Raw genomic sequence first — 13,866 nt, 5'->3', positions numbered from 1 at the left:
GTAATTGAATATGAAAATAAGGTTTTAAATTAAACTGAACTGAATTAATTAGAGAAATTTTCTATATATCCTATGATATTGTATGAAAGGTACACGACCATTTTTTATATTTTTTTTTAGGAGTAAGATTAGGAGTACGGTTTTAAGATATGATCACATATATTGTGAGGATGTTACTTGCTCCTAGTGTGCTTTATGGTAAATGCAATTTCGGACAAATGAACGAAATTACTGCAGCATGCAGCTGTAACTAGTTTTTTTATCTTTTATGGAAACAAACCAAACTCACTTGAATTTTGTTAACCCCATATCTTGCTCTGTAAAATTTTCATACATTTCAACTACGCGTATACTTTCTTATATAATATCCTACTTTTCTTTTATTAATCCTACTAAACTTTTATTAAAAAAAAATAGATATATAAAATATAATGAGACATATAATTAATATAAGTTAAATTTGTTTGTTCTGAATGCCTATTATATTATATGTCTCTATTCATGGACTTCGTAGTGCTTCGTAGTTCTGTAATTTGCTTGTTAAATATACACATACGCGTGCACATGTATTTTGCGTGCACATATATGCACATGCATTTTCGCATTAGAAGAGATTGGAAATAATAAATATACTAATTGAAAATTTTGTACATAATAATATAGAGATAATTTTAGGAATTAAATTTATTAAATCAAAATAAAGACTTGTATCTCTTGTGCTTTTCTTTGAAAGTTATTTGATATCGACATTATTTCAATTCCAAATGTTTAAAAATATTTTGTTAAGTATGCAATTGAGTAAGTATTGCAAATTCCCAGTATAACAGTTCTTCTAAGCAAAATGTTATAAAATAAATATTGAGTATTTCGAAAATTGAGCTCCAGATATGCTGAGAAAATAATATTCCAATCGCTGGAATAAGGGTATGACTTCCAAAGACGACTACTTTGAAGACCTCATTATCGCTAACAATCAACTGTGTAACGTTGTTCGTTAACGCACGGATCAGGCAAAGATATTCAGAAAGGTTCCCCCTAAATAGTGAATATTCCTTTTTTACCACAGCTTAGGTACAAGGACCCTTTTTTAGGACGGATAATTTTCTGACAGATCTCCTATATCTGATGAGATTCATAGAAAAACGGAAAACGAAATATCCACGGAAGAGAAATTTTGAATGGTATTAGTCGACACCAGATCATGAACTGATAACTTAGCGTAAATAAACCAAAGTTTTTTTTATGGTCTTTTTATTTTATGGATTATTATATTTTTATTATTATAAAATATACACATAATTACTTAATACACATAATTATTGTTTTACCATTATCATTATCATCGTCATTATTGTAATTATTATTATAATACTAAGACATTGCATCCTGTAAAAATGTATCTACACAAACATAATATACAATATCATATCTTGATCGCTATTAAGTTTTAAGTTCTGCCTCCACGACGAAACCTATAACTGATCAGAATCGTTCTCCACTTTTCCGCTTTCTATTTTCCCATTTCGCCTTCGAGTACCAAATCTTCCACTTGGAAATTATTTTCCAATCTTAAAACTTTACATTCACATATAATGAAATAAACAGAAGTTGTTTGACTCATTCAAGAACAGCGAGACAAATATCGTACAAGGGAGATCGTCGCCTGGAAGTCGGATTCTTACATTCTAACGTTAATGAAGAATTTATAATGATTACATAAGCAAAATTTGTGTTCCAGTATAAAAATAACATTTGTCATACAATGTACACAAACCTATAGACAAAAATAATATTATTACGCAAGACAAGCAACTCTAGAATTGTGTTATTTATTCGAAGATTCGCGGAGAAATAAATCTTTCAAACGTATGGTCAAGTAGATATAATGTTTTGATAATATGTCATAGAATGAATAAATCAAGAATCGTAGACACGACAATTAGAAATCATTGGCAGAAATTACAACAACGAATGTACATTTCATATTATTTTGAATATATTTCCGATTTAGGATCCGATAGAAAATAACCTTTTAAAAACAAAAATTTGTTAAAAACGAATACAAGATAGTATGTTTTATACAAAATTATTTAAAAATTAGTAACAATATAATATTGCCATATAATTATCCACTACCAATTTTTTCCTTTATGAAAAAAGGGAAAATTGCATACTCATATTCAGATACAATCAAACAAATTTAAAAATTCATATTCAAAATTTTTAGTAAACACTAATTTAGAACTTCTTATAATTAGAATCATATTTCTCAGTTTACCTAATTTATTTTCTCTCTCGGCATAGGCTGTGTTTCTTAGCTATTCTACGATTTACGATTTTGTAATCTTTGCACATTCGTATATCCCGTGAATTTCTCGACTAATATCCCTGGATTAAAGAATTGTTATGACGTTGGTTTCCATCAGTTGTTATATTACTTATATTTCTTCTTATCGTTGCTGCTTGTAACGGAATACTTGATATAGTTGATGATTTGCTGATGTCGAATCCATCAGTGTTTAATTACTATCGCTATTATTTATTTATTGGAGATATTCGACAATTAAATCTCTATATTAGTTAAAAATACATATGATTTTATTTTTTCTCAAGAAAGATCTGTTACGTTTCAGTCCATTATCTAGATCATTATTATTATTCCTATTATGATGTTACGTTAATATTTATTAATAAATATGTATATATATATATATGTATCTATAGTTATAATTTACCGTTTAATTAATATACAGGTCTTTCTCTTTATTGCATATGTCCCCTTTTTCTCTTTTTCTAACATTGTCAAAAGTAACGAATATATTTAAAAACCTTATCTCAACTGACACGCTCGACATAATAATTAAACATAAGACATATATACAATTTAATATCAATAAATATTGAAGAAAAATATTCAAATAATATATATATATATATATATATATATATATATATATATATATAAGTACATAATTATACTATTAGGATAATGTACTGTGTGTGTGTAAATATCGAATGAATGACAATCTCGTAATATCAGGAATAGTAAGGGATAAGAATGAATATCTATGAATATATATTCTGAGCGAAGATTAGATGATGTCTAGTCGCACTTCTTATGAGCGCGTATTCTAAAAGATAATTGGATGAAAGAAAATAATAATGAGTGAGCGAACGAGAGAAATGATAAGTAATATAAAATACTAGGCAAGTGTGGGAAGAGAACATAATGCTAAAGAATAGAACAGAGTAGACTTGTTGAGTTTTTATTGAACATTTATTGAATGTTGAGTTAATGTATACAGTGAGACGACAGAATATTTGTATATCTCGTGAGAGAATAAAAAATCTATTTATTTTTGTATTTAATAAAACCCAAATTGTTGTTAACTAAACAGTTTGGTCTAAAGCCACTTGCAATTATATAATATAATAGAAAGTTAAATGTATATTTTCTATTTCATAATACGTAATTCTAACATAAAATAGAATGTAATTGAAACAATGCAACAATTTTTTTCTTTAAGATAGAAAGTCTGTTAAGTATAACTTTGTTACGAAGAAAGACTAAACGTATCGTTGTTAAATTTACATTATAAAGTTTTACGTACTGTTTGTATACCCATAATATATAATTAATCAGATGTCAGAGAGTATTTTTTCCTGTTTCTATTTGAATAAATGAAATTTCAAGTACAAATATATGGCAAATTTTGTGAAATTATATTTCCATCCCATAATAACGCCTTAATAGTAGATAACGCAAATAATACGATATCATAATCTTTATTATAAAATATTTCTTTATAATTTGTGTTTCTGAAGTAATTATTTTTTGCACGAAAAAAAGTATTATTTAATAATCTTTCATAATCCCTCTTACCAATTAATATTTCGTATTAGAAATTAATTTTCGTAAAAGAAAAAAAAAGGTTAGAAAATAAGAATACGATATTTGAATCCGGACCAGAAAAGTGCGAGTAATTTATTTTTTATATTTTATTTTTTTTTATACATAAAAATAAATAATAAAATTCACCATGTTACTCCGTTAGACCTACTAATTCGAAATTAAACGAAAATTAGCAATAAACTTTAAAAATGATCTCAAAAACCAAAAATTATCGCACGAAATGCCGTTATTCTCATATTCTTATAACTTGCATTACTCTTTTCTATAATCGTTCAAATGTTTTAAAAAATGTCTTAATGAATTTATACTATAAATGAAAGTATTATTTCATCAAAATAAAGATATTATTTCATTATTATTTCATTCGTCTCTATGCTTCTGATTTCAACGACGCAATTAATTACGAACGTCTTAAACGGATGAAGCAAGATGATCCAAATTAAACAAATGGTCGAGTTGAATCAAAAAATCATCTTAGTGACATATACGATCGTTAATACCTTTCACAATACATTGTGTACTTTCCCAAAGCGCGGCGTTCAATTCCAATCTCGGGACGGTTAATGAAAACCCGACACCACGCACGATTCCGCACGAAGAAGTGAAGTTTGCACCCTTGCATCGGTCGATGTAAATCATAGATATGTAGATGCACGCCCCATAAGCCCATTCATTTGTATCACGAAATCCGTGCAGCTGAATGCTTGTATAATTAACCACAATTGCTTTGTGAGGAAGGCGTAATCCATCTAATGACGCTAACTGATCTCAATATGCGATCCATGACGTATGAATTTGGTCAGGAACCGGGTTGTCCTATCCAATGTCAATTAGCCAAAATTACTATATTATTATTTTTGCTTTAGCGATAATCGAACCGAGTAGACCGAACGAGCGGACCGAGATGAGCGGATGGAATAATTTTGCTATACGAGAAAGGATGTTACGCTTAGTTACTGAGTGTTTGATTGATTTTATCAATTTTTATGCGGTATATTATGTGATTTTGACTATGGATTTCAAACTACCCCAAGAGTAGAGGTAGTCTTCTCCAGATTTCAACGAATATGTATGTTCGTTGAACAGTTGACCAAATCCGAGATTAGACTTTCTTCGTTGAAGGCCCACTGCTGTAATGCAAAACCATCCTTTGATGCGATGTTAAGTATTTCGTCTCTGATTTTTATAGCTTCACTAAACGCGTGAGTGGCCGTGATTAAATCGTCGACGTAGAAATCGCACTTAATAATGTTGGCGAGACAAATTACTTTCGTCGTCAGTTAATTATTGCAAAGTTCTAATGGATAGAAAGTATGTCGATGATATATACCATATATTACCATATTTAGCTCAAAAGTCTTGATGGGTATGGAATTATTATCACGCTATACTTGCGGTCATTTGGTTGGAAGATTACATTTTCGCCGACATTTTTGTGATGTCCACGTTTAATATATATGTAATTTATACCAAATTATTGGAATAAATTATACACTGTGCACTTTTTATACATGTTTTTTTTTTTTTAATATTAACTGTTTGTCTTGCTCGATGGGGAAATGTACTACCTAAAAATAATCCAATAATTACATTACAAAACTAAGATTTAAAAATACCAACTTGGACAGTAAAAGTCATACTGGTAAAATTAAAAAATTCTGACAACATCGAACTATACCGTATCATAAATAAAATACATATACGAAAAGATTCGCAGTTAGTTAAAAATAGAGATTGCATTGCGTATAGCTACGCAATAAATTCGAACAAAAAAAGAGTGAATTGTCCTATACCAATAGCAACACTGGAACAAGTAGTCCTATTTATAAAGGACGATGCTTAATCGATTATCTTGTTTTAAATAATTATCGTAATCATTGATCTTTATGATTTTGTATGATCCTTTACATTTCAATTCTAATTTCTTACTTTAACTGATTGCAGGTATATCGGTGTAAATCGCAACTAATTCATCTTTTTGATACAATTTCATTTTTCAGTAATTCTTATAATAACATTTTTTCATTCTTTTCAAGTTTCCATGAAGGTGTATCGATCTTTTCATTTTCATTTTCATTTCCCGTTCATTGCATAAATTGAATTGCTCAGTTAATTCTAATTATATTAACGAATTTCTATTTATTCTTTTCCTTCTTATTAAAAATAAAGAGAGATTTGCACCTTGCGAACGTCAAATCTGATATCGAAGTTAGAAAAAGATGATTTTTTGCAAGAAAAAATTAAATATCCGCGTTTTGAAAACAGTGCAGATAGCAAAGTTCCGGAGAAAAGGAACATATGAGAGTTTAATAGATTTGCTAATATCTGCGAATATAAAATCCGTTCGTAGTATTATAAATTGAGTTAACTATTTTCGAAGATTTATATAATGTATTGTCCTCATTAACTTTAAACGAGTTGTTAAAAAAGTATCAAATATTGGGAAGAAGTATTAAAAAAAACATTTCAAAATATTTAGTCATGTATCCAATTTATACTGACATTTCATAATCTTAAGGTGGGTACTATAATTACTTAATAGAAAATGTACTGTTGCGAAATAAAGTGGACTATTGCTTCCTCTTAATTTCATATATTAGTAAGGAACCGACCGAGCAACTATCGACAATTTCGTGTCTACTGAATTAGTTTTTATATCACGCTTAAAGGAACTGCAATAGTTTCAAATTCCTTTCAAAAATTAAAAATAAATTTAGGTCTATGAATTTAACTATGACTTAAATTCATCAGTCATATAGGTCATATTAAATATCAGAAAGATAATAAAAATTCTATTGCTTACACGATCATTCTTAATCCAGTTAAAAAAGAATCTCTATAGAAACTTCATTACCGTGTTTACCAATATTTACCAATATTATGAATACGGACTTTATTGCTGTTAATATAACAGACGAGTAAAATATTCTGAATGTCAATACGAAACTTGAGGTTGAAGATGAAAAAACATATGAAAAATTTACAATATTCACAGCTGGAGTATATCGCATAACGATCGTTAGAACTTGTTAGTACATTCGTGAAGATTTACGTAATAATTGCTATACGTAATAAAATGTAAGAATTGTAAGAATCCATATGACGATAAAGTTAATAAGACTTTAGCGAATAAATCGGAACAATTTTCTAAAGCTAGGAAAATAGAACATATATAAAATTACAAATGTGAAGGTAAATGAAATATTAGAAAGTCTACACTCGTACAAATATATCGGTGAAAACGTAATCTTCCAATGAAATCGCCGCAAGAATAGCGTGATAATAGTATCGTATTCATCAAGACTTTTGAGTAAAACACGGTAATGTACAGTATATCATCAGCATTTTACGTATATAACAACTTGTAATTTAGATGATAAAGATTCGAATCTGTCCTTTAAAGAGTTCAATGGAGGATTAATAACGTAGTAAATTGTGTAACAATGCAAAAGACGTATGATATCTATCACTCTGGAAATTATGTACGTGCATTGCTACGAATTTCTTTCCTAACCAATATTACAATATTAAAGAATTACGAACCACTTTCTTTGATGATGTAGACTCCCATAATTTGCTGTATTATTTACTATTGTTGTTGTGTTTCTGAAGGAATACTCCGTATACTTGATAATATATAGATGTCAAATACATCAGTGTTATATTCATCTTGATTCTATTCGTGTAATCTATATGTTAAAGACATTTGACAATTAGATCTCTATATTTGTTAAGAGTACTTATTATTTTATCAGTTTGCTCTCGAGAAACTTCAGTGTTAACATCCTTGATTATAATGGGATTTGTGTCTACTTACTTCTTTGTATCTTTCTAATGAAATATTATCAAATCTCTCGCGTAATGAGTGTTCCTTCATTGATTACAAAATATCTGCCAGTAACATTTAATAGAGGTAAAATTGAAATGACCTGGTTGTCCATTATTATTAAACCGTTTGAGATTAATTGTTATAATTCAATCTCTCCATAAATTTTTTTATTAACATTTTGTTGGCAAGTGGAAGTTTCAGCAAGCTAGCTGAAGAACATATACAGTGACAAAGTCAGCAGCAATTATCAATTTAATAGTGGAAAATTTAGCAGAAATTTTTAGAACATATGGTAAAACCAGAGTTTGAAGTTAATTGATAAATGTTAATAAATAAAGTTAATAGAGTTAAGGAGTAAAATGTTTAATTACTGATAGGATTATTACAAGCCAAGTAAATTTTATTGTGAGAAGAAATAGTTTTCTTGGATTATTTTATACCAGTGGAATATCATAATTTTTTAATACAGAAATAATTAACTTGTGACTTAATTAGTGTTAGAATAATATTTTCAGGCAAAACTGACTATTTAATTTTGTGTTCTTTTTATTTTTCGTTGGTTTTAAGTAATTTTGCGAACACACATTAATCGACACGATATAAATGTAAAAACATGATGACAAAATTCTTCGTAGCGTGTTTTTTACAGTTACAAGTATTCTAAAAATGTTTAGAAATAAGTACTTAACATTTATTTTTCAAACTTCACATATAGGAGAAGCTATTTTTTATTATTTTAGTTCGTATATTAGAAAGATATATTACTATGTTCAGCATTCGGAGTTTTTGTTTTTGTAAAGATTTGTGCTACTACATCAACTGACATTAAAATGTTCATGATTTATTTGATCGACTCATGTATATACAAGATATTACCAAAAATAGCATAATTCCAGGGATAGATTGTATGTTAAAATAAGAAAAAAGTTCATATGAACATATGGCCAATATGAAATTGTTTCCAAATTATTACTGTTTTTATGTGAAACCTGTTATTTAATAATTTTCATAAAAATTATTTAAAATGGCCAAATCAGTTTAAGGACAGGCTTTCAAACATCACATCATAGATCTTTTCACTCGTTCAAAAGTACTAAGTGTTGTTTGAATTCGCAGAGAACACTCTTGAATATGATATCGCAGTTCTTCAACATCATTTACTAATGCATTATAAACCAAAGACTTTAGATACTCTCACAAATAAAAATCCAAAGGATTTAGATTAGATGATCGTGTTGGCCAATTAATTGACTCTCCATGACCAATCCATTTATTAAAGAATCTCTAATTTAAAAACTATCTTGCTAATTGATTAAAATAAGGTGATCGATTAAAATTATCATATATATGCACCATAAATCATATATGGTTGATGACATCAAGCGATGCGTCTTTTAATAGTTCATGTAAGTTTTTACTTAAAAAATAAATTATGTGATATGCCACTTAAGATTCTTTTCAGAAAAACTCGTTCGATGAAATGGTTATTATAGGAAGACAAAAACAGCTATAATTCGGAAACAAGATTATATCGTAATGTGTTCATATGAATATTTTTCAGGTTTATAGGTAATATGTTCATATGAACATTTTTCTTATTTTAGCGTACTGAATCTATCTTTGAAAATATACTCACATTTTCGGAAATATATGTTGCTTAGTATAATGATAGTCTACGATCAAACGGATGGCTAGATATTTCACCTGAACTGCATGAATCCTTATTTTTGCTTTAATCAATTATCAAAAATCATGTAATCAATATTCTAAAAACTATAGCTTATCCATATGTATAGTCTGTTATTTTTTAACGCTATCTTCCAGATAAGCTCGTCATTATTTTTAAACAGTCCTGTCTCTATAGGTCTTATTCTCTTAAAAATAAAATTTTTGAATTCATTTCCTAATATCGAGATCTTCAGTAATCGAGTCGAATATTGATAACATTTCATTTATTTCTGTAAAAGATCGTGCTCTTACCGTGCCTTCCTGAGACTAAAAAAATGGGTCTTTTTCAGTCATATTTATTACAGTGTGCTCACCTTAGCTCGATCACAAACATACTTTTCTTCTCTCAGTATTCGTCCTTGCTACGTCATTGTTATTTATATATTAGATCTTCGTCGCTCTTTTTTCAAATCCATCCTTCGTATTGATGATCGTTGTCCTCTAATGTTATTGATAGCTGTTATTCGTTTTTAAATTTTATTTGCTTAATTTTTTTCTCCTTGGTGTATTCGAGTTGTTGAAATGTACCTTTTTCTTTACTTCCCGTATTATCACCATTTGATCGATGCTCTTTTTACTACTATCGGACTATTAGTATACACGCAATTAATTATGCGGTATTTTAATTATGTGAGTTGTGATTACATCATTCCAACCATTTTCTAGTAATCTATACACACACAGATATTATGTAGAGAGCTATGTAAAATTTTCGTATTTTCCAACTACACGTGCAGTTTCTTGTTTGATATTTCACTTTTGATAATTTGTTGGACTTTCATGAAAAAAGAATTGATATATAATGATACACTTTAAATATAATGATACATCTTATTGATGTAAGTTAACAGTGTTTGCTTTAACTGCCTAATTACGACTAAGTTAAATTTTAGCAGATCCAACGTATATTACTTACCTGAACGTGTCGCTACTTTTAATGTTAATAGGAACCCGCGTAATTTGATTGTTATATAAAAGTACGTTTATAAGGAAATTGAAAATGACACGTGTTCAATAAAAGTTTACAGTTTTTTTCTACAAAGTATTATGTACCGCTGTATTATTTACATCATTATTATTATTTTTTAATGATATTATATTAATATATATATTATATTATATATTAATATTTTATTATTAATTATATTATTATTAATTATATATATATATTATTATTACTTTTTTTATTGTTATTGGAAAGGACAATTCCTTTCCTCGTCAAAGTTGTTTTTCGACAATAGAAGATTTTTTGTTTTCGTACAAAAAATTTCATTTTCTTTGGCGGAATATTTGTTACACTTTCTAGTGTTAAAATCTAACGATCGAATTTATTTTTTTTTCATGGAAGATTTCAAAATCACTTTAATTTCAACTTTTTTCCAAATAGGAACTATTTTTTATAATATGTATGTACTAAATATTTCGTTTTGTTCACCTACGAAGTTATAAAGCTTTTGTTATTTTATGTGTTATTTCGATCGTTTACGTTTCTTTTTTACGTTCTTTTATACATACATTGAGATTTCATTCTCACGCTTGCTAATTGTCTTGAATATTTCTCACCACCTTCTTTACTTGCACAGATCATCCTCTTCAGCTCCCATTTGTTCGCTCATGTTTAATCAACGACATACAACTAAAAGTAGCATATTTTATTTGAAATAAGTGTAACTTTAGTCCGAGATATTTTTTTATCCGCATTCAATTTACAGATATGTTTAACAATGTATCTTCCAACTTTTGAGATGAGTGCGGCAGATGAAAAATGTTTAAATATATATAACATTATCTATAATGGTTAATTGTCTACAAACTTTTTAGATAAATTTATTTATGAACTCTATTATTTACACTTGCCTTAATATGTATGAAACTCATTCGTATGAAATGCAGTAGGAAAGAATAAGCACATTGATTAAAGACTTTTTGTTTTTTACATAATAGTATATAGATAAAAAGATAAAAATTATATTTATTTAAACGAAATAAACTTTTTATTCCTTGTGTTTTTCTTCCAAAGTTGCTTGTTATCAATTTTGTTTAATTCCAGAGGTGTACAAATATATAGTTAATTAAGTGCGCAGTTGAGTTATTGCAGCAATGATCAACGTAGTATTTCTCGTACATAAATTCTGGCGAATTGATTGCTTCAAAAGACATGATGGCGAATCAAGGATTCGACATTTCGAAAAATGAGGTTCAATCGCCCTTCAAAAAGTAGCAACAGTACTAAAATAATGTTATTTTTTAATGTATAGATTTTATTTCTCTTTGGAATCCTCTATGTTACATATATATTCAAAACAAACACATTATGTTTGCATACATTTTCAAAATAATGCTATTTTTTAATATATAGATTCTATTTCTCTTTAGAATCCCCTATGTTACATGTATATTCCAAACAAACACATTATGTTCGTATACATTTTCAAAGTTTATTACGTTACTCTTCTTAAAAACTGTTAGAAAGAATGCAAGCTGTTTATAATATACGTATATAGATGTTGTATACGTACCTACATATATGCATAAATATATATGTATAAATATATATTTAAGGATGCATACCTATATATATGTATAGATATGCATCCTTAAAGAAACAATATTTCATTCTTTACTAACTGCTCGCTCATGACTGTTACAACAAAGAAAAAAATTCGCTTAATTCGTGAAATTCACGCTTCTTATTACATACTTTACAATATATAGACTTTTGAATGACATATATTTACTTGGGTGAGTGTGTAATATAAAAAAGTAATCGAGAGAAAGGAAAGTGAAACAATGAAACAATTCAATTTCATAATTGTATTAATTAATTAATTAATTAATTCTATTAATAATATATTTTATTAATAATAGGAGTCTTTTTATAGATTGGTCATTTCTTTACAAAATAAAGATAACAATTATAGAATCTATACTGCGTTTAGATAATTTTCTTTCGATTAGAGTTTTATTTGATATTCATATTCAATGAGTAACATCAAATGAATGTCACACTGTGGAATTTTATAGTTTATGTAATAACAAGCGTTTAATTGTATATCTATTGGAGTAAGAAGATTCTGATGTTTAATTAAAATGATCATTCTCAAAAGGTCATTCATTTTTAATAAAACCACCATATGATTTTTTAATGATATTACTCTAATAAGAAAAGATGAACAAAAAAAGAAAAGAAAAGAAAAGATAATATCATCTTTTCATTTTGAAATAATATGTATCAATTCAAAAGTCGTATATCAAGAATAGATTCATAAAATCATGAATATCTTTTGTGAACAGAATGCTATATATGATCTTCAAAGACTTTCTCCATTAATTAAGCAAAATTCAGACGAAAGAAATTCAAGTTATGAAATAAAAAAGAAATTTTCATTCCTTTGCTAAATCTAAATCAGGTAAACCCTTTCTCGTAGCATTTTATACTTTCTCATATGCATACACATATAAATAGATACGTTAAAATGTTCTGCGTTGGAATTTAAAATTGCAATCATTAACCATATTCATTGGATTCGAGTATAAAATTATTGATTGCTGTGATTGGTAATCAGAGAAAAGAAAATTATTATAATAGCAATGATAAGAACATTTTTTTTATCCCATGTAATGTTTTTACGAGTAGAATAGGACATATTACTTGTTTCGTAGACCCTCTGAATCGAGCTGATAATGTAAAATATATAAGTTCTCTGTTTTGCTCTTGAGGAAGATAGTAAAGTCAATGTTAATATGGCATTGCTTTTAGTGCTTCTTTTTTTCTTCCTCTTCCTCCATCCAATATATTTCTATATGTGAGTGTTATATTAGTATATGTTTGCATGAGTGTGTGTATACGAGCACGTGTGTAGTGTGTGTGTATATATATATGTATATATTTACATTAAATATACCTTTTTCTTATCAATTTGTGTGTTTGCCTATGTATACTGGCTGCATATATTTTTAATCTATACTAACTAGTTTTGTAGACTAGGTTATACCTTATTAATATTATACAATTTTCATTACTTTAATTTCACTAATTGTTACACATAAATATCGCGAATGAGTTCGATACGATATATAAATTTAAGTCACGACAAATGTTCCTTAAAAACTGATCGAGAAAGAAAAAAAGAAAAAGGAGAAATAAGAAATAAAAAAAGAAAGAACGATCTGTGACTGACTTACTATATTATTTTGAACAATAGCAAAGGTATCCGCGAAATGATACTTACAATTGATTATATATATATATATATATATATATATATATATATATATGATTTTTATAGTATGTACTGTATAGAAAACATAGACAACAAACATACTCTGTATTTTTATCGTTACTTGGCTAATTGTACAAAATCCGTATTAAGAATAAATATAATTCATTCCCTAT

At 27.7% G+C, this 13,866-nt stretch overlaps 1 long non-coding RNA gene across 4 annotated transcripts; it reads right to left on the bottom strand.

The window, feature by feature from the left end:
* Positions 1-3,252: 3,252 nt before the first annotated feature.
* LOC127071213 (uncharacterized) lies at positions 3,253-10,367 on the bottom strand. Of its 4 annotated transcripts, none has more exons than XR_007784943.1 (4): positions 9,785-10,367; positions 7,731-7,951; positions 7,457-7,602; positions 3,253-5,043 (listed from the first exon to the last, which is right to left on the bottom strand). It is a non-coding gene; the product is annotated as an uncharacterized LOC127071213 (long non-coding RNA). The 4 variants fall into 4 exon arrangements; XR_007784941.1 differs by having other exon boundaries at positions 7,731-9,737; positions 9,807-10,367; XR_007784942.1 differs by having other exon boundaries at positions 3,253-5,481; positions 7,731-10,367.
* Between the last annotated feature and the right edge of the window lie 3,499 nt (positions 10,368-13,866).

Source organism: Vespula vulgaris, chromosome 21, assembly GCF_905475345.1.
Source record: "Vespula vulgaris chromosome 21, iyVesVulg1.1, whole genome shotgun sequence".
Classification (NCBI taxonomy): Eukaryota; Metazoa; Arthropoda; class Insecta; order Hymenoptera; family Vespidae; genus Vespula; species Vespula vulgaris.
This window is presented reverse-complemented; position numbering and strand designations above follow the sequence as displayed.